The sequence below is a fragment of the Narcine bancroftii genome, chromosome 7 (genome assembly GCF_036971445.1).
Source record: "Narcine bancroftii isolate sNarBan1 chromosome 7, sNarBan1.hap1, whole genome shotgun sequence".
In the NCBI taxonomy this organism is placed as follows: Eukaryota; Metazoa; Chordata; class Chondrichthyes; order Torpediniformes; family Narcinidae; genus Narcine; species Narcine bancroftii.
In genome coordinates this window covers 164,926,475-164,951,324 of record NC_091475.1, presented here as the reverse complement: position 1 = coordinate 164,951,324, position 24,850 = coordinate 164,926,475, and the positions used below count along the sequence as shown (strand labels likewise).

General features: G+C 39.2%; 1 long non-coding RNA gene across 2 annotated transcripts in view; it reads left to right on the top strand.

The window, feature by feature from the left end:
• Positions 1 to 24,850, top strand: part of LOC138740091 (uncharacterized) — a 106,140-nt gene that overhangs the window by 1,894 nt on the left and 79,396 nt on the right. For both annotated transcript variants that reach the window (XR_011342664.1, XR_011342665.1), the window contains exon 2: positions 5,072 to 5,634. This is a non-coding gene — a long non-coding RNA (uncharacterized lncRNA). The remainder of the gene's footprint in view (positions 1 to 5,071; positions 5,635 to 24,850) is intronic.

Genomic DNA, 24,850 nt, shown 5'->3' with positions numbered 1-24,850 from the left:
TGAAATCTAAATATCAGTCAGAAATTGTGTGGATAGCAGTTGATGAGAACGAGAACATAAGCTGTCCAGTCATGGTGTTGCAAACTTTAGAGATAAAGTTCTACACCATTTCTGCCTAGAATTTATTGTCGTGAACATGTCACAAAATTAATTGATTTGCAGCGGCAACTCTGTGCAAACATTTATAGAAACCATCTTACAAAATACTTTTTCTCTTTCTTGCACTTTTAAAAATTTAAGGTAGTGTCTGTGATTCATTTTTCATTCAGGAATCTTATTGGCAGAGGGGAAGAAGCTGCCCTTGTGCCACTGAGTGCTCGTCTCCGGGCCCTTGTCCCACTGAGTGCTCATCTCCGGGCTCTTGTGTCTTTTTCCCGATGGTAGCAGAGTGAAGAGGGCATGGCCTGGGTAGTGGGGGTCCTTGAGGATAGAGGCTGCCTCTTGTAAGGGTTGAATAAATAAGACCAGTTTGCCTTGTGATTTAAATGGTTAACATGATCAAAATATCAAAAAGTTCCATATTTGCCAGATTGAGAGTAATCTCATCGAAGCAGATGAAGGATTATTACAGTTAGACTCCATTTTTTTCTTTGCTAAGTTGAGTGAAAACTTCAGTTGTCATGGCTGTTTTCCATTTTTGAAAACCAATTGCTTGAAAACATTGGGGAAGCAAATTACCACAGGTACACTTAATGGTGTTGAGAAATAATAATGGAGAATTGAATCCAACTTCTTTGTGGATTTCCAGAAAAAAAGCATCAGCCATGGTTATTACTGTTTTTTTTAAACTTTATTTGAAGAATCATTAATAGTAATACAAAATACATTCCATAAAGAAAATTTTATATGAATATATATTTAAAAAACAAAAAAGGGGAAAAAAACAAATCAAATCCCCACCCCCATTTGGAGGGTCGATGGAGTCCCTCGTAGCCAGCCTGAGAATTTGTGGCCACTGATTGGGCTTGCAGAGGCTCAGGCACACATTGGGGAGGATGTATATCATTGGGCTTAAAATCATGGTCATCACCATACATCCACATGTACCTATCCCCCAACCATGTCGACCCCTTCCCCCTGCTGGACAATGGCTCAGACTTTGACTGGGTCAATCTGCCAGCCAAACCACCAAGCTGTTTGCAGCTGCTGCATTTTAATCAGTATGGAAGCTGCCTCCATGCCTTTCATCCTACTCTCGTGTCCTGAGGCTCCCTTACCAGCTGTGGAGCCTTTTTTGCCAGTCCTGTTCACAAGGAAGCATTCCATAACACACACACACACACACACATGACAGGAGATCTACTCACATACTTGTATAAATTCAAACATTGTTAGTCATTATATGTGTGTCCAGTTGGAGTTCCTTGAATCCTGTCCACAGCGCCAATTTTGTTGGGGAAAGTATAAGGTTCAGTGGGTTCACAGTGAAGAGTCTGGACACAAGTTTTACAATCAAAGGTAACTTTATTGAACACATGGAAAACAGACAGGGGAAGATGTCAAATGATACTTAATTACTCTACTACTTAATAGCTATATAGACATTCATGTTGAACCCATGTTGGACTCCAATACCAGTGTTGCCCATCTCTACATGGAACGAGACAAAAACTATAGCAGTGTAAGCAGACACATTGGACACAAGGGTCCTTGATACCAGTGGCTGCTTACCCTACCACACTCTCCTGCATGTGTACACACTCAGAGATAGGGACTTCAGCAGACACTGCCGATCCCTGTACCTCAGGATGCAGCTCAGTGTTAAGTAATGTATGATTACTAACACACTCTAACAAGACAGGGACTTAAATGTACACTCCCAGCCCCCTGTAACAACAGGAGGATGGGGCGGCTCAGATGGCTCAATGCTAAGTACTTCCAAACAATACTATGGTCCTGCTCTAAGTGTAATGCACACCCTACCAATGACTTTTCCAGTGATGTCCACAGTTAAGCGACCTGGCCTAGAGCAGAATTCGTAGTCAGGACCAAGGAGCAGAGAGAATGAAATGTGATATGCATCCATGTTTATGCCGTTCTGAGCTGGATGTCTGGCCTATGATGACGTTGAATCATTTAAATGAGCCAAAGGTGAGGTGTGCACTAATGGGTGGCTGGAGCCCAACCTTGATTTGCAGGTGATGTAACTTTCAAATGGGTTTCAGACAGGGAGATCCACAATGTTCCAGACAGAAGACCATGTGTTCCTCCACAATCTTCTTATAACAGAGGTGGGAGAAGCTAATGGAAACCAGAAAAATTGATGTTGATGCAATCTGGTTGGAGGGTGCCCAGATGCAATATGAAGTGTTGTTCTTCCAATTTGTGAGTGGTCTCAACTGGTAGTGCATGAGACCATGGACAAGCATGTTGGGAAGGGAATGGAGCGGGGCATTGAAATGGATGGCCACTGGGAGATCCCCACTATTGCAGAGCCATGGTGTTCAACAAAGTGATCTTCCAGTCTCTACAACATAGAGATGGGAGCAGTGGATGCAGTAGATGACCCCTGCAGATTCACAATGAAGTGATTTCCCAGTCTGAAATAAATAAATGAGGTTATCAACCTTGATTATAAAAATCAGACAAATTATTATCAAGATGATGATAGATTGGGATCAGTCATTGAAACCAAGTGGTCAGGTGCAGTGAGCAATTATGAAGACAGATGGGTTGTTGGTCTATGTTGCAAGATGATTTGTTTATAGAAGGAAGGATGACCTTCTGGGAGCTCAATGAGACACCATCTGGAACTTTGTGTGCAATTTTGGTTTTCTTGGCCAAGAAAGGGTATTCTTGTCATAGAGGGAATTTAACAAAGTTTTAATTGACTGATTCTTGGAATGGAAGAACAGATATATGAGGAGAGGGTTGGTCAATTAAGCTTATAATAAATAGAACCTTGGGTGAATGAGTGGAAATCTCATAGAAACATAAAATTCTAATAGGACAGAATAAACTGGATGCATTGAGACACAAGAATGCAGATGCTGCAATATGGAGCAAAATACTAACTGTTGTAGGAACTCAGAGATCAAGCAGTATGTGTGGAAGCTAAAGGATCAGAGCAGGGAAGATATTTCTGATGTCTGTGGTCCAGAACCAGGGATCACTTTCTCAGTATACAGGGTAGGCAATTTAGAACAGAGAACAAGAGAAATTGGTGAACCTGTTGAATTCTCTACCACAAAAAAAAGCAGTAGAATCAAATCATTAAATATATCCAAGAAAACAGAATATTGTTTCTTAATACGAAAGGGTTTAGAGAAATGCAGGAAAAGGCTTAAGGTCAGTTTGGAGGTTGGAACCTTTGTCCACTCCACCTGGCTGTGTACAAGGCTGAGATCCTTCTGGGCAGACCTGGGGGACACTGAAAAAAATTACAAAGGTGGATTTTCCACAGGATCCAGAGTTGTACTTTCTAGGGGACATTGAGGAAGTACAGTTTAGGCTGTCCAAACACCAGCTTGAATTTGTCAATAGCCAGAAAGTGTATAGTGGTTACGTGGAAATCTGACTCCCAGCTAAATATTGGACGATGCAATATGGAAATCACCTACAATTTACAGAAGATATATGGCACATTTGTTGATGTGTGGCAACATAGGTGCACAGATATAATTCACACTCCACTCTCCCTCCCTGAATAAGAGAATACCATTGCAGCAGGTAAAGCATTAAGAGTATGAAATGGGGAATGTGGCACAGACAATGTGTGTTTTTTATCCCCCTACCTATTTTTATTTAATATCTGAGGTCCTCCAGCTTCGAGGAGGATAATTGTCTTTGTCGGTGTTTAGGTGGTGTTTGTATTTTTATATTTTGCTCTTTATATAATTTAAGTGTTAGAGAGGGGAGTGTGTAAGGGGTGGAAAATAAGGACTCTGTAAATCATGTGGAAAGAGAATAGTATTTTTATTGAATTTGAGTCTTTGGAAAATCAAAAAAAAAAAAAAAGCAATGTAGAAATAGGCTACTTATGATCAAATGGTGCAGGAGGCCTGCATCCCCTCCTTTCTTTAATATTTCTATTTTTCTGTGAAATTGCTTACCATTGGCCAGACATCCAGTTTCTGTAGCATCATAGATGAGAGGATATTTGGGACCTGGACATTCATATTTTAGTGTTTTATTAGGATAAATAGAAATAAAATATTGTTTTAAAAATTACTGAATTTGTTGCCCAGGCATTAGCTCCTGCGTAGCCTATTTAATATCGCAGCAAAATAGCTGCTATCAAGAAATATTCTCACTAAAGTGTGGAGATATTACTCATAATGTTCCTAAAATGATGAGAACAAACTGTGATGAATCCCTGTAGCTGAAATCGCAAGTATATTTTCCGATGATATGAATCATAGTCTGCTAATATTTTGCAGTAGTTTTATGTCATGCATGCATAAAAAACTCAACATTTCAGAACATTTACACCACACTCCTTATGTGAGAGATGATTTCCATTGCAAGTGAAAGAAATGGCTTCCAAAAAGGAAGTCATTAGAAGGGGGGCAAAAATCAAATAGGTAAAAATTTTAGATCTTTGAAGAGAGATGGCAAAGTAAGTTTGGAAGCTTAATTTAGAGCTCAAACCACATTAATTGAAAAATTAACATTGAATCGAGAGGTGACAGAAGACCATCTGGGATCAGAAGGCCAAGACAAGTTCTTAGAACCTGTTCATAGGGCATCGTGGTTAGTGCAACAGAGCCAGTGACCTGGATTTGAATGTGGCGCTGTCTGTAAGGAGTTTGTATGTTCTCCCTGTGTTTCCATGGGTTTCCTCCCACCATTCCAAATGCAAGGGGCTTGAGGTTAATTGGTATGTTTGGGATCCACGTGCTTATGGGGCAGAAGGACCTGTTACCATGCTTTATGTCTAAATTTAAATTTTAAATTAAAAAAAAATTAAGCATTGAAAAAAAGATTTATTCAATTACAATGCAAATGCTGATATTGAATCTTGCCAAAAATGAAAGGTGAATTGAGCAATATTAGACCAGTAATTGCTGAGAGCAGTGAATCATCTGTTTTTGCTGATAACCAATGGTGTATCTGATTTTACTCTTTGTAGATTCCTGTTATGAATGGGCTACTGGACAAATAACAAAATCTTCACCAACAAGGCTCACATGATGACAGGATCCAACAAAAAAAAATGTAATTGGGTTTTAAGAAGCTGCCGCACCAATGAAAGAGCAGAATGTTTCATTGATGGTGAATTAACCAATATCCCTCGTGTAACAAGAATAATCAAAAGCTTGAATATTTCTGTGTCTTTAATTGGTTGATTTTTAATGATTTTTGAATATTTCTCTGACATTTAGAAAAATGTTAAATATACCCCTGGCTCTGGCTCCACATCCCACTTGAACACTGGACCCTGGCTCATATTCTAGTCTAATGAGAGAGCTGAATGCCAGGCCATCAGGATGTATGATATGTTGGACATCAGATTATTGGAGTTATTATTACTCTGGTCCCATCCATTGGCGTTTCCCATTACCCTTCAAATATTTGTCAACTTTATTTTTTTAAACTTCTTACTGAAGCTATTTCCTGCATTCTTTAGAATCGTACCATCTGTGCTAGCAGAGCGAAAGATGAGATCGGTAGTCAGTGGTTCGTCCAGAACTTGTGAGTTTATTTTGTCTCGCGCACAGCATTCTTAAGGCACTTGAAACTCCCACCTCCTTGTGCTGGAAGTCACGTCAAGGCTACGTAAGAGTGCGGCCTGTGAGTATGTGGGCTCCTTGCTCCTAATGGAAGAGAAGGACATGCGATGCTATCTTTGGTGCAGCTGCTCTGATGGCATGCGCGTTACACTCAGAGCCGGTTTACCTGACCACAAAGCAAATGGGTTACCACAGGATAACTATTTGCTGCATACGATAATTGTCCAGATTTTGTCTGTGGTTATTTTCAATAATCTTAAATATATGTCCTCCAACTAGTGGCTATTCTACCCATAGGTGCAATTTCCTTTTATTCTATCAAATATCCCAATGATTTCACTGCTCTATTAAGTATCTCCTTAAATTTGCTTGAAGACACTGCTGCTTTTCCAGTCTCTACATCACTGAATACCTGCATTATATTATGGTAAATATCTTGTACTGCCTTTAAGGATTTTCTATCTATCTAAAACTGACAAGTCCAAAGCTGGACAGAATTTATCTCTGGGGTATAAAATATGACTAAGAGAATTTTGGTGAAATAATTGTATTACATGATGCTAATTACTGAAGTATTTAATATATGATTTGGACTTCTGGGTTTATAATATAATGTCTGGATCTCAATTTACATCAAAGTTTCTGTAATCCTCATGTTAGTAATGAGATGTATATTGTTTGAACGGAATGTTTCAAGATGTTCAAATTATAATAATCCAGTAAGATGAAGTATGAATTTAACTATTTGAAACATTTCACCATTTTCCTGATATAATTGATCTGGAGAGAAAATTGATCTGGAGATATAATTGATCTGGAGCCTTGGATCTGGCTTTGTACATAGTTGCTGTCATGTATATTGCTATTACAGAATACCATGCAATTGCATCCTTCAAAGATAAATAAATCTTAGTGTTTTATATAAATTGGTTTATAGAAATAAAAAATGTTGAGATCCAAAGGAATTTCTGCATTTCAAAGTACTGTTGTACTTTTCAATTATGTATTTTCTTTTGGTGAATATGAAGATCCTCAAGTTATTTTATGGCATTATTTCAGTCCTAATTTGAAGTGATGACTTTATCAGAAAAATAAAATGGAGTTTCTCACATTCTCCTCAAATAAATCCACCTCCTCTTCCTAAATGCTTTGCATCCTTCAAACTCAAAACAAGGAACGCGTACCACCCTACATACTGGCATGGCGTGGCTACTTTTAAGCTGCTATGGAACTGCACCCCCAGATTTTCTTTCAGTTAAGATGTACTATTGAGATATATTGTGTCGTGTATTGACTGTCAAATTAGTTAAATATTCAGACTACTCAGCCTTGGCTAATAATTTTCCATTATATTTGTAAATATATCTATATTTGCAAGATATTTTGTTCTCATTCCGTTGCTGGTTTGGTAGACTACTGCTGCAGCTCTTAGAATTATAACTGAAACAAAAGTAAGGATTGATGAGACCTTAATGTACTTGGCTGCAGGGCATGTTTATGCCCCTTAGAAAGTGAAGCAATACCTATTGCAGCTTGCAGGGGTATCATCAGAGAAGATTGAGGCAGTCTGTTCTCAGAGTTTCTGGATTTTTAATCTCACAGGATGCATCATTATACAGAAAGCCTGTTAAACAATGAGAAAATGCAAATTGGCCTCTCAAAGGGTGAAAGTGAGTTGCAACTGGACTTAGGTCTGAACCTTCAAAGATTAAAGATCTACTTTACAGGATCAAATGTAAAGATTGCAGGCCTTAAGCAAGCCATCCTCATGAAGATTGAGACTGGGAAGGTAATGATCTGGACCATGTTCATGGCTTGGAGGCCCAAGGTAAATTTCAAGTTAGTAATTATATAACCGTTGCTTTATTAGCCAATTTGTTTGTAATTCTGATGGCTTGAATGTTCTTCAAGCCTTACTGCATTTCCCAGATTGGTGCAATTAGATACTCTCTCTTAACCTCACATAATGAGGTGACCTTAAATAGAAAGTGTTGTTTGCTTTTATCCACAGGAAAAAAAATTGTGTCCAGCATTGTTCTATTTGCAGGTCAACTAGCAGCAGGTTCTCTAACAGAAGAGGAATTTTGACTTACACATTTAAAGAAGGAAGAATTGCTCAGATATTCATAAACCAACATGGGTGGAGGAAACATTTTCCCTGTGTTAGAATGGTTTCCACGGAAGGCACTGTACATTGTGCATGTTGATTTGATACTGGAATACAACATTTACATGGAGCTATTTTTTTTCTCCCATCTGTGTCTTTTGCAAGTTATACATGAGTGCTGGCTCTCACTTCTGTATGTTAATATTTAAAATTATTAATCCACTCAAAAGTTGGTTAGAATTAGAATTTTATCAGTTTGTAATTTCAGGTGTGTTAAAAATTTGCTTAAATTCTGGTGGTTATAAAATGGTTTGCTTCTTCTGTGACATTAGTAATAATGGAAAATGGATGAAGATTTACTAGTTTTGTTGTTGGTTGTTTTCCCTATTATTCATTAATGAGAAAAGTATCTGCATCATAATACTTAACAATCTACTATAGAACATAACACAAATGCTAATTATCCATTTACTGTAAGTGCAGGGGAAAATTATGCAATATATGAGTGATGAGTCCTTCAGTATGTTAGCTGCCTTTCCTTGGCAGTGGGAGATATAGATGGTGTTCATAGAGGGGAGGGAAGTTTGCATGATGCTCTGAGCTGCATTCTCTACTTCTTCCGAAACTGAGCAGAAGAGGTCCCACCCAGCATCTGAAGAATTTGTTGACAGACAATGGGAAATGCTGAACTATTTTACACTTACAAGGAAATAGAGGTGTTAATTCACTTTCTTGCCGTCATGTCATTGTGCTTGTCCCAGGTCAGATAATTGGAGATATTTATTCCAAAGAAACTGAAGCTATCTACTCTTTCCATTTCAGCACCATTGATGTGGACAGGAATATGGTCTCTGTCCCCTCTGCTGAAGTCAATGATCATCTCCTCTGTCTTATTGACATTGAGAGGGAGATTGTTACCTTGGGATCAGGCCACCAGTCTTTCAGTCGCTTTCTCTCATTGCTATGTGTCGTTGGAAAAATTGAAGATAGAATTGGAACTGTGGTTGGCTGTACAGTCGTGGGTGTAGAGGGAATATAATGGGGGACTGAATATGAACATTTTTGTCTGTTAACAGACCTTCTGAAATGAGCTTGTCATCAATTTTAAACACCCAAGTGCTTTTGTAATCAGCTTTTCCAGATCCCAAGTGTATCTAAGTTTCTTGCATACTCATCTCAAGATATAAAAATAGAAGTCGGTCCATTGGCTTATTGAGTCTGCTCTGCCATTCTAATCATGAGTTGATCCATCCAACCACTCAGCCACTCCCTGGCTTTCTGCCCGTAACCCTTGATGCCTTGACTAATCAAATACCTGTCAATTTCTGCCTTAAATTCACCAAATGACTTCACTTCTATAGCTGCCTGTGATGACAAATTCCACAGACTCATGACCCTCTGACTAAAGAAATTTTTACACATCTCTCAGTTAAATTGACATTTTATCTGAAATTGCACCCTCTTGTCCTCGACTCCCTACCATGTGAAACCTCCTTGCCACATCTACTCTGTCCAGGCCTTTTAGCATTTGAAATGCCTCTGAGATCCACCTCATCCTTCTGTACACCTAATGAGTACAGTCCAAGAGTCAATAATCATTCCTCATATACCAACCCTTTCACTCCTGGTATTATTAGTAAAACATCTCTAAACCCTCCCCAATGCCAGCATGTCTTTTCTCAAATTTTCTTTTTCTTTACCTTGACTTCACGGACGAAGATTTATGGAGGGGTAATGTCCATGTCAGCTGCAGGCTCGTTTGTGGCTGACAAGTCCGATGCGGGACAGGCAGACACGGTTGCAGCGGTTGCAAGGGAAAATTGGTTGGGGTTGGGTGTTGGGTTTTTCCACCTTTGTCTTTTGTCAGTGAGGTGGGCTCTGCAGTCTTCTTCAAAGGAGGTTGCTGCCCGCCGAACTGTGAGGCGCCAAGATGCACGGTTTGAGGCGATATCAGCCCACTGGCGGTGGTCAATGTGGCAGGCACCAAGGGATTTCTTTAGGCAGTCCTTGTACCTCTTCTTTGGTGCAGCTCTGTCTCGGTGGCCAGTGGAGAGCTCACCATATAACACGATCTTGGGAAGGCGATGGTCCTCCATTCTGGAGACGTGACCTACCCAGCGCAGTTGGATCTTCAGCAGGGTGGATTCGATGCTGTCGGCCTCTGCCATCTCGAGTACTTCGATGTTGGAGATGAAGTCGCTCCAATGAATGTTGAGGATGGAGCAGAGACAACGCTGGAGGAAGCGTTCTAGGAGCCGTAGGTGATGCCGGTAGAGGACCCATGATTCGGAGCCGAACAGGAGTGTGGGTATGACAACGGCTCTGTATACGCTAATCTTTGTGAGGTTTTTCAGTTGGTGGTTTTTCCAGACTCTTTTGTGTAGACTTCCAAAGGCGCTATTTGCCTTGGCGAGTCTGTTGTCTATCTCGTTGTTGATCCTTGCATCTGATGAAATGGTGCAGCCGAGATAGGTAAACTGGTTGACCTTTTTGAGTTTTGTGTGCCTGATGGAGATGTGGGGGGGCTGGTAGTCATGGTGGGGAGCTGGCTGATGGAGGACCTCAGTTTTCTTCAGGCTAACTTCCAGTCCAAACATTTTGGCAATTTCCGCAAAACAGGATGTCAAGCGTTGAAGAGCTGGCTCTGAATGGGTAATTTAGTTTTCTCAAATACAACACCAAAAACTGTACACGGTACTCCAATTGAATGTCTCATCAGTGCTTTATAGAATTTCAATATTACATCCCTGATCTTGTATGCTATCCCTCTAGAAATGAATGTCAACATTGCATTTGCTTTCTTCACCATCAACTCAATTTGGTGGTTGACCTTTAGGGCAGTGGTTCTCAACCTTTTTTGCCCTCGGCCCCACTTTAAATTAAAAAAAAATGTATGTCCCATCATTAGCAGGAACAAGTTATATATTCAAAAGAAGTTTTAATTAAGTCATTAACTGCAAGTGCATTTCAATGCAATTAAGGTTAGAAATACTCTGGAACACATATTTCATATTCAACTACTACTTCAATATGTCAATCATGTCAAAGACACATTCAACACTTGTCGTCACTTTGGTGGCAACCTTGCCCCTGATTCTGGCTGCAGATTTTTTTTCATTCGAGGCACTAATTTTGTTAGTTTCAACTGTTATGAGCCCAGAGGACCCCAAAACCCAACAGCAATAGAAATTCATCAAGACAAATTGTTACTTAAACAAAAGTTGCTTTTAATTATCTTTAAACATGAAAACAGAATCAAACTTTAACTTATTACTATTAACTTAACTTAACCCCTTTCTAATTCTAAACAGACATATATGTAATGTGTGTGTAAGTTCAGAAAATTTATTTGATTCACAGTGCAATCTCATTTCTCACTCCTCCAAGTTCACCGGTATCAGGGAATTCTTGTATTGTGCATAGAATTTAACGTTTATGAATTTCACTGGACTTTGGTGCTTGAAAAGTAATTGGTTACCACTCAGGAAGGTTCTTGTTGGTTTTCAGACAGAGATTTGCTGTTCGCTGGACACTCACAACTGATTCCTTTTAATCAGCCACTTCAGTGTCTTGCCGAAGAAACTTGCCCCATCAAAGTTTTCCAGGCGATAACCTCTTTCTTTCAGGTCAACACAGAGTTCCTTTCTGTTTCCCTTATTTCAAGTGAAACATTAGGCAGCCAGTCCTCTCCTCTTGTATGGACCACAAGGGCTTTGACCAGGCTGAACTAAGAACTCACAACCTGTCTTCAAAATAGGGTTTTCCACAAGTTTGCCAGCTTGTCCTGTTCCAGTTCCAGCGGCTGCTGCTGAACTGTAGAACTGAATTCTCTCTCTCTCCTCTCTCTCTCTCTCTCTCTCTCTCTCTCTCTCTCACACACACACTCAGAGAAAACCACATGACCCTCTTAGAACAGCCAACTGCACTCAGACAGACTGCGGTGGCTCCAGACCTAATCTTCCAAGTTCGTTCATCTATTGCTTTCCAAAACAATAATCTATTACTCCACAGCATGTCCAATTAACACCTACTTGTGAAGTCCTTACAGGCATTCCTCAAAGTTTTTGCAAAGACACCCGGATCCTGAACTGTCTGGCTTGAGCAGAGCTCCAGAATTTTAAATGAGATCTGTTTTGAAGTGTTTGTATGTGATCTACACTAAAAAACTGAGTGCACTAAAAAACCTGCCACAATATAAAATATAATATACAATATAATCTGTCACACAACCTTAAATCTCCATGTTTTGTAATTTCCAGTTCTCTTAGCTTACATCAAATCACTAACAGTACTAAAGCCACATTCTACTAAATAAGATGATAGAAAATATATCAATTACCCTTGCTAAAGTTGTCGAGTTTGGGTCTATCTTTTCAATCTCGTTAGACAGCCACAACATGGTTCCTTTCGCATTGAACAGAGTTTTCACAGATTCATCATATTGCAACTCAGATAACTCCGCTTGGTATTGCACTGGAACTTCAGATAAGTCCATCAGCAATGGCTGAGTTAACCAAGAAGTACAATCCATTGCGTTTAAATCACAAAATCTATCATTAAATTTGGTAACCAACATTCTCAAATGGTCAACAATGATGTTTGTAATTATTCATCCATAGAATTGACTGAAATGTCTTGCAGAAATGTTCCTTTGGCATAATTCTAGAAACAAATATATTTGTTTTTGCATCATCGAGTGTCATATTTGCTACTCAGAGTTGCTTGTTCAATGTACTTAGTTTCTCAAAAATATCTGTCAAGTAACTCGTATAAGCTTTGCCATGAAGCAAGAGCTTCATTTCAGGTTTGTCCTTCAAAACCTCGCTGAGATCAAACAGTTCCATAAACCTTTTGAAGCAGTTTTCCTTTGACAACCACCTTACTTCCATGTGAAGCAATAATCTCACATGTTCTGCATTTTTATCGACACAAAACTGCTTAAACAGAAGTTTACGTTTGGCATTAGCTTTGATGGCATTGATACGCGATCACAGAATGCAGTATCTAGCATAGAACGGGGGAAACTTTCTTGGCGACTAAGTTTTCTTGGTGGATAACACAATGCACAACCAACATGTTTGGATTTTCATCCTTCATTAATTTTAAACATGCTGGTTTTTTACGCATCACAGCAGGTGCACCATCTGCAGCACAAGGTACGATATTTCCTTCTGGCATTCCATTTTCATTCATATTTTGAGTTTGGTGTAGATGTCAACTGCAGTGGTTGTTGTTTCTAATGATTCACCAAGATACAGGTCTCACTCACTACTGAACTGAAAAAGTGAAGGGCTATGGACGGAGACGTGATTGTTGAAATCATTTGGAATCCTCGTCACCAATGAGATAATTTTGAACGGACGATAATAAGACCAGTCATAAAAAATATAATTATAATGTTAACCAAGGATAACAACAGTAAAAATAAGAGAAACAACAGAGAAACATCGGAAGAGCAAAAACACGTTATGAAAATTAAATAAACAAAGTAATTTTACTTGGAAATTACCACAATTGTGTTGTACTGACAGTATTGCCAAGTCGCATCTTTCACACCAACATAACGAGTTAATTTTTTCAAACCAACTTTTTAATTATTTCCCAAAATATTCCTACGCCCCACTAAAATATCCTTAAGACCCACGCCACATCAAAGTATTCCCACACCCCATCTTGAGAATCTATGATTTAGGGCATGCTATATGAGGACTCCCAAATCCCTTTTCACTGGAATTTTCTCCCCATCTAAATAATAGTCTGCCCATCTATTTCTTCCATCAAAGTGCATGACCACATAGTTACCAACATTGTATTTCATCTGCCACCACTTTGCCCATTCTCCTAATCTATCCAAGTCTCGCTGCAGCCTTTCAGTATCCTCATCAACATCTATCTTGTAATAATCTTCAAAGTTAGCCACAAAGCCATGTATTCCATAATCCAAACCATTTAAAAACAACGTAGAAAAAGCCGCTGATAACCATCTAAGGCTTTCATAATTCATGAAACAATATTTAAGTAGCTAAATAGAATAGGATTGCAGGGGAATGTGCTGGTTGACATGTAGCAATTAGGTCTCGGATTGAGGCAGTTTCTTTGTTGCAGTGCTGGAGGTCCTGATGGTGGACATTCAGAAGGTTATTTTTACCCTTCAGTCTTTAACTTCTTCAATAACCATTTTGCTTTGACACGCTTCCAGTTAACATCCTGATATAAGGGATCATAATCAAGACGGGCTTTTTTCCTTTTATTGACTTCAATTATATCAAATAACGTGCAGTAAATACAGCACTTTCTTATTTTATAACTTGGAAGAATAATTGATAATATGGTGGAGATTAAATTTTCTCCAGAAAAGCTCATTCAATCTTCCATCAGCATATGAACAGTAAAAGTTGAGAATGCCTTCAACACTCAAAATTACTGAAGGCCGTTGGGCATTCGCTAGTCACCACTGAGAGAAAGCATCATCAAAATTCACGGAGGCCTCATCATTTTGTCCTGACAAGTAATTCAAGTAGCATTGAGCTTCTTTACAACTCTCAATGTAGCAGTTCACAATGTGACAACACCTTTACCACATCTTCATTTAAACATGGAATCAAGTTGAAGATTCCATCTTAGTCATCCTGGAGAGTCTTTAATTCTCAATAAACTACTTTCAACAACCTGATATTTGGTTTTAAATAGGGAGTAAAGATAATAAACATAGAAATCAAATATGCTCTTCATTACAAATTTGTGAAAGAATTTAAGTGTGGTGTGGATTTGTACAAAATATCATCGTATGATCAGTTTGCTTTCGTACACTCATCTCATTCTGCAGGTGCATACCAGAAGCCTAGGGCCATAAATCTATCTGTGTTCTCCTGTTTTCCCTTAAAATGCCTGCGGAACTTTTGTAGTCCAGATGGCTCTAATTTGAGGTCCAAGTATAATGCATTTGGTGTATTGAGTTTCCACCCTGAAACCAACAGCACTTGCTCTTACGTTTGCTTGGATTAAAAAGTTTTTCTCTGTTTTGGGAATAACTGGGAGTCTTGTAGCAACTGAAGGAAGGAAATCATTACAAAGTTACACAGAACAAGCTCTGAGCTGCAGCTGCTCATTGTTTCAAAGGCAAAAAAAAAATGGGGCCTCAATCATGAAACAAATTTTTTTTGCAAAAGCTTGAGAGTGATCCCAGAGAAAACATCCTTAGAGGTTTGTTTAATAAACATTATGTGTAAGAGTCTTTATATATGCATCTATTTCCTGAGTTGCTTTCACAAACTTCCTTAGCTAACAAGATTTCAACATGAAACAGCAAATCATTTAATATAAAGTTGTATCAAATTCTGTTAAGGCTAATATGATCTATTTGTATCTGTCATTTTTATAAACAACATTACTTGATATATTGCATTAGCTCATTATGTTCAATAGTACTAACGACTTTCATATTTTCAAATCCATGAGCACATATAGACAGGAACTGTCTTTCAAGCAGTAAAAAAATGCATATAGAGATGCTATCTACTGCAACTTGAACAAACTCTATTTTTAAAGTAGTCCTCTAAATATGAAGAATAACATTTTCTGGGTAAAGTACACTTAGAGTTCTGTATTTAAAACAAAGTATTTCATTCTTAACATAAGTTTAGTTTGTTTTAAAATGGAAATGATAACATCCATGGATCTCTTTGTGATTGGTAATACGATATTATATGACAAGTTCCAATAATTGTCATAGCAAATCTGTGATGACATCATTAATTATCAATCCCATTTTGTAAACATTCGCTTAGAAAATAAAAAATTAGAAAAAGGAAGGTAAGTGGAATTTCTTGTGATGTAAAGTGGATGGTTGGCAATATTTTCAAAACATGATTATATGTTAGTTTTTGAGTGGCTTTTAAAACAATTTTTATTGAAGAATTCCAAATGAAAAACAGCAGAAGACTGAATACAATAAGCAGGCAAAGTAAAGCAGATGACATGCCTTGACCAACAATCCATCACAATAAGTCCCTGGAAGTGATCCAAAGAACAGGATATCAATCTCAAATGAGCACCCTAGCTTCAGTCTATCCTCTCCAGAGGTTTAAATATTGAATACAGAAAATAGTGATTATCACGTGGTTAAAATATTAGAATTGACTGATACTATCTGTGACTTTATAAAATTTCAGTGCATTGGATGAAACAATTCTTGAAACTATTATTCCAGTGAAAAAGACAGGATCATCTGAAGTTACGCTGTTGTTTAGATTTAGTTTTCAGAAGATGATGTAGATGGGAAGATAAAGGTTTAAGCAATATGATCTGAATTAATTTAATCTTAAACCTATTCACTAAATATGATTGGTTTAATTTTTGGATTGTACATATTGATTTCCCCCCCCACCCCCCTCAGTTCCTGTATGGTAGGTATAGTTTGGAAGGTGCCCAGACAAGGCTGGTGAGATCATATATGCCATGAAGAGAAGACTGATGTTAATTGTACAATAAAAACCTGTGAATGACATAGAAACCTTGTACTAAATTATACTTTTAAGTAGAGAGTGGCAAACTTCTTTAATGAGCTGGAGAGGTTAGAAATAGGAGAATAAGGTAGCTTAACATGTGACTGGGGACATGGATAGTAGGGAGAGCTTCAGGGTTTTAGATCACTTCCAGGGAAGGTGGGATCTGTACTGACGCGATTGCATCTGAACTGGAAAGGGATTAATATCGTTGTGGGTAGGTTTGTTAGTCTTGTTCCAATGGGTTTAAACTAGATTTTCAGGGGGAGGGTACCAGAATGTTAGAGCAGTTAGTGAGAAGGAGGGGGATAAAGGTCATGCGAGGACTGCATGTATAGACAGAAATAAAAGGTTTGTACGTGATAGAAATTTTCTCAGGTGTATTTATTTCAATACAATATTGTTGGAAAGGCTGACGAGTTTATGGCATGGATTGACATGTGGGATTATGACATTATTGCTATTAGTGAGACTTGATTACAGGAGGGGCAAGACTGCCATTTTTATGTTCCAGAGTTCCATTGCGTCAGACGTGATAGAGGGAGAGGGATGTAAGGGGGAGAATTGGCATTGCTAGTCAGGTAAAATATCTCAGCTGTGTGAAGTCAGGACAGCCAGGAGTGCTTGTCTCATATGGGTGGAATTGAGGAATGAGAAAGGTGTGACCACACTGATAGACCACCCAATAGTGAGAGGGAATTGGAGAAGCATATCTGTAGAGAGATTGCAGGCTGATGAAAGTAGCAGAAAGCTTTGATAGTATGAGATTTTAACTTGCCAAATATTGACTGGGACTCCCATACTGTGAAAGGGTTTGGAGTTTGTGAAATGTGTTCAGGAAAATTTTCTCAATCAATATTTAGAGGTACCAATGAGAGAGGATGCAATACTTGGTCTCCTATTAAGAAATAAGACAGGTCAGATGACAGATGTATATATAGGTGAACATTTTGTGTCCAATGACCGTAATGTCATTAGTTTCAAGTTAATTATGGAAAAGAACAAGTCTGGTCCTCATGTTTGGATTCTAAATTGGAGGAAGGCAAATTTTGTTGAATTGAGAGGATCTATGGAGAGTGGATTAGGATATGTTGTTTTCTGGCAAGGGTGTGCTAAGTAAGTAGAAGGCCTTCAAAGGTGAAATTTTGAAAGCGTAGAGTTTGCATATTCCTGTTAGGATTAATGGCAAAGTAAACAGGCATAGGGAACTTTGGTTTTCAAGGGATATTGGTGATCTGGTTAAGAAGAAGAGAGAGGTGTGTAGCAACTATAGAAAACAAGGAGCTAATAGGGTACTTGAAGAGTACAGAGAGTGCAGGAAAATACTCGAGGAGGAAATCAGGAAGGCAAAAACAATGTTGCTTTGGCAGATAATATGAAGGTAAACCTGAAGGGTTTCTACAAGTATATTAAGAGTGAAAGGATAGTAAGAGACAAAATTGGTCCCCTAGAGGATCAGAGTGGAATATGTGTGGAGCCTCGAGTATTTTTGCATCAGTATTTACTCAGGAAACTGGAATAGTGTATAAGGAAGGAAGGGAAATAAATGGAAGTGTCATGGAACATATGGAGATTAAGGAGGAGGTATTTCTTGTCTTACAGCAAATAAAGGTAGATAAATCCCCCGGGCTGGATATGATATTCCCTCGGACCTGAGGGAGACTAATGTAGAAATTGCAGGGGCCCTGGCAGATATATTCAAAATGTCCTTAGCCATGGGTGATGTGCCAGAGGATTTGAGAGTAGCTCATGTTGTCCTGTTGTTCAAAAAGGGCTCAAAAAATAAACCAGGTAATTTTAGGCCAGTGAGCCTGATGTCAGTGGTAGGTAAATTGTTGGAAAGGGTTCTGAGAGATAGGATATATAGGTATTTGGACAGCCATGGGCTGATTAAGGACAGTTAGCATGGCTTTCTGCATGGTAGGTCATGTTAAATGAATCTTGTAGAGTTTTTTGAGGAGGCTACTGTCATGATAATGAATATGTATGAGATGTACCGGAAGTCACGTGGTATGAGAGAGATAAGAACACAAGCAGGAGAACAAAGGAAACCGGAGAATAAAAAGACACTAAGAAGTTTACCTGATAAACTTGTGTTTAATGTTTTATTAACTTCACATTTCGGGCCACAAATGTGACATTGGCGACGAGGATGAAAGAAGCTTGATGAAAGACTAAACAAAATTACAGAGGTTTACAGACAACTTCAAGGTGATAAGAATTTTCTCTGTGACTCAGTACTTTTGGGGCTGGAATATTTCCTCATGGCTGGTGCAGACGGTGACTTTCTAACACATAGTGGAATTGCTCATTTTGACCCAACGGGTGATGCAAGCACTGTAAGTGTGAAGTGGAAGGTATGGCTGGAAGAATTTGAATCCTACGTCGACAGTCGTGGCCTATTTCTAGATACCGGTACAGTTGAACAAAAAGCGCAGAGAAGGGCGTTACTTCTTTTCACTGCAGGACCCTCAGTTCGGGAAACATTTAAGACACTTTTGAATACTGGAAGAAAGGATGAGTACCGGAAAGCGGTAGATGCATTAAATGCACACTATGTAGTGACACTGAATGCTACATTTCAACGCCATTTGTTTCGGAGAACGAGACAAGAAGATGGCCAGACAATTGCTCAGTACGTGACGAGACTACGCCAGCTAGCTCTTGGATGCAATTACATGCCAGCTGATTTGGACAACCAATTACTGGATCAAGTCGTACAGCACTGCAGATCAGATAAACTTAGAAGACGTCTACTGGAAAGAGGGAGTGAGTTGGAACTCACCGATGCTTTAACCATTGCTGCTGCATTAGAGGCTGTTGAAGGGCAATTTCACACCATGACCCTGAAAGACAACTCAAGCCAGCAAATTAAGAGGCTCTCACATCGCCATAATCAGCCAAGATATACGTTGACACAGGACATGGAGTGTTATCGATGTGGAAACCGAGGTCACTTTGGAAAAGACCCATATTGCCCGGCCAAAGGCAAAGTTTGCAGAAAGTGTGGAGGTAAGGACCACTTTGCAAAGAAATGCAAAAGCAAGTCCAATGCAGACCAGAAGAGGAAGAGTACAACTTCCAAAGGCAAAGCCTGGGGGAAAGGAAAGTATCCTGGAAAGAAAGATACCATTCGCCAGATAGACGGTGACGATGATGATACCCAGGAGGAACAGAGTTGTTACCAATTTACGTTGAATGAAGTACATCAGGAGAAGGTCCCAGTGATCATTGGTGAAGTGACAGTTCAGGTCATTGTAGACTCAGGCAGTGACAGTAATGTGATTGATCGACATTTATGGGAGAAGTTGAAAAGGAAAAAGATCATCTGTACCTCAAAGAAGTGTTCCAAGAAACTATATCCATACACAGCAACCAAGCCATTGCAGACCATTGGATGTTTTCCTGCAACTGTTGAAGCTGGAGATAAGTACACCGAAGCAGAGTTTATGGTCATAGAAGAGAGGGGAGAACCATTGCTGAGTAGAAGCACAGCGCAAGACCTGGCAATACTTCATATTGGAGCTTGTGTCAATTCAATTCAGTCATACGAGGATATGAAGCAAGAATTCCCCGCAGTCTTCCAAGGAGTAGGAAAGCTGAAAGGTCGACAATTAAAGCTAGCGGTAGACGAAACGGTCAAACCCAAGGCACAACCAATGCGCCGAACTCCGTTTGGACTTCGTGGGAAAGTCGAAGCCAAAATTAAAGAATTGATCGAACAAGACATTATAGAACCGGTGGAACATTCGACACAATGGGTCAGCCCAGTAGTGATTGTGCCCAAACCAAAGGGTGACATAAGACTATGTGTTGACATGAGAATGGCCAATGAAGCTATAATTAGAGAACGACACCCTATACCAATGGTAGAGGAAATACTTCAAGAACTAACTACCAGCAAGATATTCTCAAAAATTGATCTGAAATGGCGCTATTATCAATTAGAGCTGGATCCAGGTTCCCGAGATGTAACTACATTTGTGACTCACTGTGGATTGTATCGTTACAAGAGACTATCATTTGGAATTAATGCAGCTTCGGAGATCTACCAGTATGAAATCCATCGAGTGATTCAAGGCATTCCTGGAGTTGCCAACATTTCTGACGACATCATAGTCCATGAACCAATGAAGGAAGAGCATGACAAACGGTTGAGGCGTGTACTATCTAGACTACAGGAAGCAGGCCTTACCGTGAATGGAAACAAGTGCCAGTTTGGTGTGTCAGAAATGGACTTCATGGGACACAGACTTACACGGAAAGGACCAAACCCTGCAGAGGCCAAGGTGAAAGCTATTGCAGAGGCACGTGCACCTCAGAACGCAACAGAGGTGAGGAGTTTCCTGGGATTGGTCAATTTTTGTGCAAAGTTCATTCCTAATTTCGCTACAGTGGAAGAACCACTAAGGAAACTAACCAGGAAAGGTGTACCATTTCATTTTGGATCTGAGCAGAAGAAAGCGTTCACAGCGCTGAAGCAAAGCCTGACAGATGCAAAAACTCTTGGATATTACGATCCGGCGGCATCAACCAAAGTCATAGCGGATGCCAGCCCGGTTGGTTTAGGAGCTGTGTTGGTCCAGATGAATGATGGAGGACCAAGAATCATTGCCTATGCCAGCAGATCGTTATCAAATGTGGAAAGAAGATACTCTCAGACAGAGAAAGAAGCACTCGGACTTGTATGGGCCTGTGAGAGGTTCCATGCATATTTATACGGCATTGAATTTGAACTCATCACAGATCATAAGCCATTAGAGGTGATCTATGCACCTAGATCCAAACCATGTGCCAGAATAGAGAGATGGGTACTCAGACTACAACCCTACAAATATAAAGTAATCCACATTGCAGGGAAAGCAAACATTGCTGATCCGCTGTCCAGATTGGTGAAGGATGGATGTCCACAATCCAAGTCAGAATTGGGAACTGAAACAGAGAGCTTTGTACGCTTCGTAGCTATTCAGGCGACACCGAAAGCTGTGACTACGAAGGAAGTCGAGAGAGAATCCGAACGTGATCCAGAACTCATGGAAGTAAGAGAATGCATACAGAGTGGACAATGGGACAAGTGTACTCACAAGGCTTACATTCACATTAGAGACGAACTTTGTTGCATCGGACAGTGTGTATTAAGAGGTCGCAGATTGGTGATACCGCAAAGATTGAGACCGAAGATCGTATCCTTGGCGCATGAAGGACACCTAGGTATTGTTGGTACCAAGCAAAACCTCAGGACCAAGGTATGGTGGCCAAGTTGTGATAAAGACGCAGAGAAATTTGTTAAAACTTGTCACGGATGTCAAATCACAAGTAGGAAGTAAATTTTATGTAGTTGAGTTATAGTATTACCATTAGTTACGATGTTTGTATGTTTCCGAGGGATATTGGTAAGTGAAGGTAAAGTTTATTTCTGATTAAAGGAGGGATGTCATGATAATGAATATGTATGAGATGTACCGGAAGTCACGTGGTATGAGAGAGATAAGAACACAAGCAGGAGAACAAAGGAAACCGGAGAATAAAAAGACACTAAAAAGTTTAATGTGTTTAATGTTTTATTAACTTCACATTTCGGGCCACAAATGTGACAGCTACCAAGAAGGTAGATAAAGGAAAGGCTGTGGATGTTGACAACATGGGCCTTTAACAAGGTCCCACATGGGAGGTTAGTTCAGAAGGTTCAGACACTAGGTATCCATGGAGAGGTTGTCAAGTGGATTCGAAATTGTGTGGGAGAAAAAACAAAGACTGGTAGTCGATGATTGCTTCTCAGACTGGAGGCCTGCAACTAGTGTTGTGCCTTAGGGATTTGTGTTGGGAGCATTATTGTTTGTTGTCTTTATCAGTCCTGGATGATAATGTGGTAAATTAGTTCAGCAAGTTTTCTGAATGCACAGAGACAGGAAAGTGGACAGCGATGAAGATTTTCAAAGCTTGAAGAGGGATCTGGACCAACTAGGAGAATGGGCCAAAAAATGGCAGATTGAGTTTAATGCAGACAAATGTGAGGTGTTGCATTTTAGAAGAGCAAACCAAGGTAGGACATACACAGTAAATGGTAGGGCATTGAGTACGGAGGAGCAAAGAGACCTGGGAATACAGATATATTTTTCCCTGAAGGTGGTGTTGCAGGTGCACAGGGTTGTAAAAAAACTTTTGGCATCTTAGCCTTTATAAATCAAAGTATTGATTATAAGAGTTGAAGTTGTTTAAGATATTGGTGAGGCTAAATTTGGAATAGTATGTGCAGTTTATTACTTGGAGTGAAGAAGAATGAGGGGAGATTTAATAGACGTTTATAAGATTGAGAGGTATGGACAGAATGGATGTGAGAAAGCTTTTTCCACTTAGATTGGGGGAGATATATATGAGAGGTCATAGTTTTAAGCTGAAAGATTTAGGGGGAACATTAAGGGAAAGTTCTTCACTCATGGAGTGGTGGGAGTATGGAATGGGCTGCCATCTGATGTGGTGACTTTGGGCTTGATCTGAGTTTTAAGAATAAATTGGATAAATACATGGATGAGAGAGGTCTGGAGGGTTATTGAATAGGAGCATGTCAACAGGACTAGTGGAGTGGTGGTTGATACAGACTAGAAGGGCCAAATGGTCTGTTGTCTGTGCTGAAGCATTCTATGATTAGTAAAAGGTTACTGATTTTTGTTTATTTGTCCAGTATAATGAAGTCCAAAAAAGTTCATCTCAACCTCACCAACCACCTCATTACCTGATTGCATGGAAAATCACTGATGTTCTATCCCGTCCCTTCCCTCTATCTCTCTTTGTTTCCCTGATGTCTCTTTCCAAATATTTATTTCCATGGCCCTTGGTCCTTTCCTTTACCTCTGAACTTTGGCTAAGCAATGTCTGTTTCCTCAAATCTTTCTCATACATCTATTATTTTCATAAATGTCCCTTCTTCCTTCCTTCCGATACATCTGTCTGATTCAGGTTCAATTATACCCTGACCCCACCATCCAACCTCTCTGAATATCCCCTTCATGATGTGGGGTTACCTGACATCCTTCAATACTGTGGAGATAGCAGAGGAAGTGTTTTCCTATTTCACTGTAAACATCTTCTTCTGCACTTTGCACCTAAACTTGGGTCTCAAAGAATATTGCTGTAATTGAGTCCTGCACAAGATGTTAATGGATCCCTATTACAGTGCTAGTTTAACTTGCCCTTTAGGAGTTGAACGCCAGACACTTTGAAGTTTTAATGTACATATTATGGCTATGCTGAGCTCATGCTATCTTCATTACCCAGTTTATCACCTCTTCTAAACAACATATTTTAATTGGCATTATTTTACATAAATCTGTTACTTTTTATAAATGATTGCATAAATTTTGGAGAGAATATGTGCAGGAAAATGATAAATAATATTGAAATTGATTAAATGAAACTTGGATGATTTTAAGAAACCCATGATTTTCATTTAAAGTGAAAGCAATTTTAGAGCAAAATGATTTAAAAGACATTTATTTTTGTTTCCAGAATTGTGAGTCTGATTTCAAATAAAATCATATCTTAAAATAAAAAGCCAGTCCGTGAGTAAGCTAAGCAACAAAATTAATTTTTGATTTTCTCTTTAATGGAAATTAGTATGGAGGAGGTCAGCTTTGAGTCTTGTGCCTTTTTTCTTCCTGTTTTCTCTATTATGGAGAGATTGTAATTTTTTTTGTTTACTTTGTGGTTTCAATATGTACTTAGCTGGCAGAAGGGCAGCTCGCACATAGAGTGCTGGATTATATTAACCTTTCATTCCTCAGCAAAATTGAGACCTTGGGGAAATTCCTCATTTCTACACAGGAATTCATCTGACCACATGGCCAATAATTGATTGAACCCATGAATGTTAGAAGAAAAATTGCAGAATCGTATAACTTTCTATCTGTGGTCATTAGACTATCACAATTCAATAGTGTGAAAGAATCATTTTAAAATTGAGAGTAGTTATAAAGGTAAGGAGCAACATAACTTTCTACTTCAAAATACACAAAACTTCTGCAAATGTTAAAAAACAGTTTGTCTGAATTATCATTTGATGAGATTGGGCATATTCAATGCTGTCTAATAACGTCAAGTGCCTCTATAAGGTTCAACTTTAGGGTTGTAGGCACAACTTTTTAAATTCTGCTCCGCAACATCCGGAGATGGATGCACACAGTTTCATGAGCCCGAATACCAACCTAAGTTGCAAAATCAACAACCCAACCTCTGATTCTTGGTGTTTCCATGACCATTTAACTCTTCCATTTGCTCTCACCATGTCTGAAACCAGGAAAATTCAAAGCTGCAGGAACATGAGCATCTTGATGAGAGCTATAATGTTCCTGAAACATGGGTATAGAGGTTATCCATGACATCACTCAAAGTAACCACTGTAATGCCAACTGTACAGATATTCCAAGGAAATGTAAAAATATGGTCTTCATTCTGGCTGTGTGAATGGCGTTTGGCACTAATTTTTGTGGAAAATGTGCCATCCTGAACTGAGTTTAGGTTTAAGATACTGGGAGATGAAGGAATAAGCTGAAAGGTGGAGGGGAGATTGC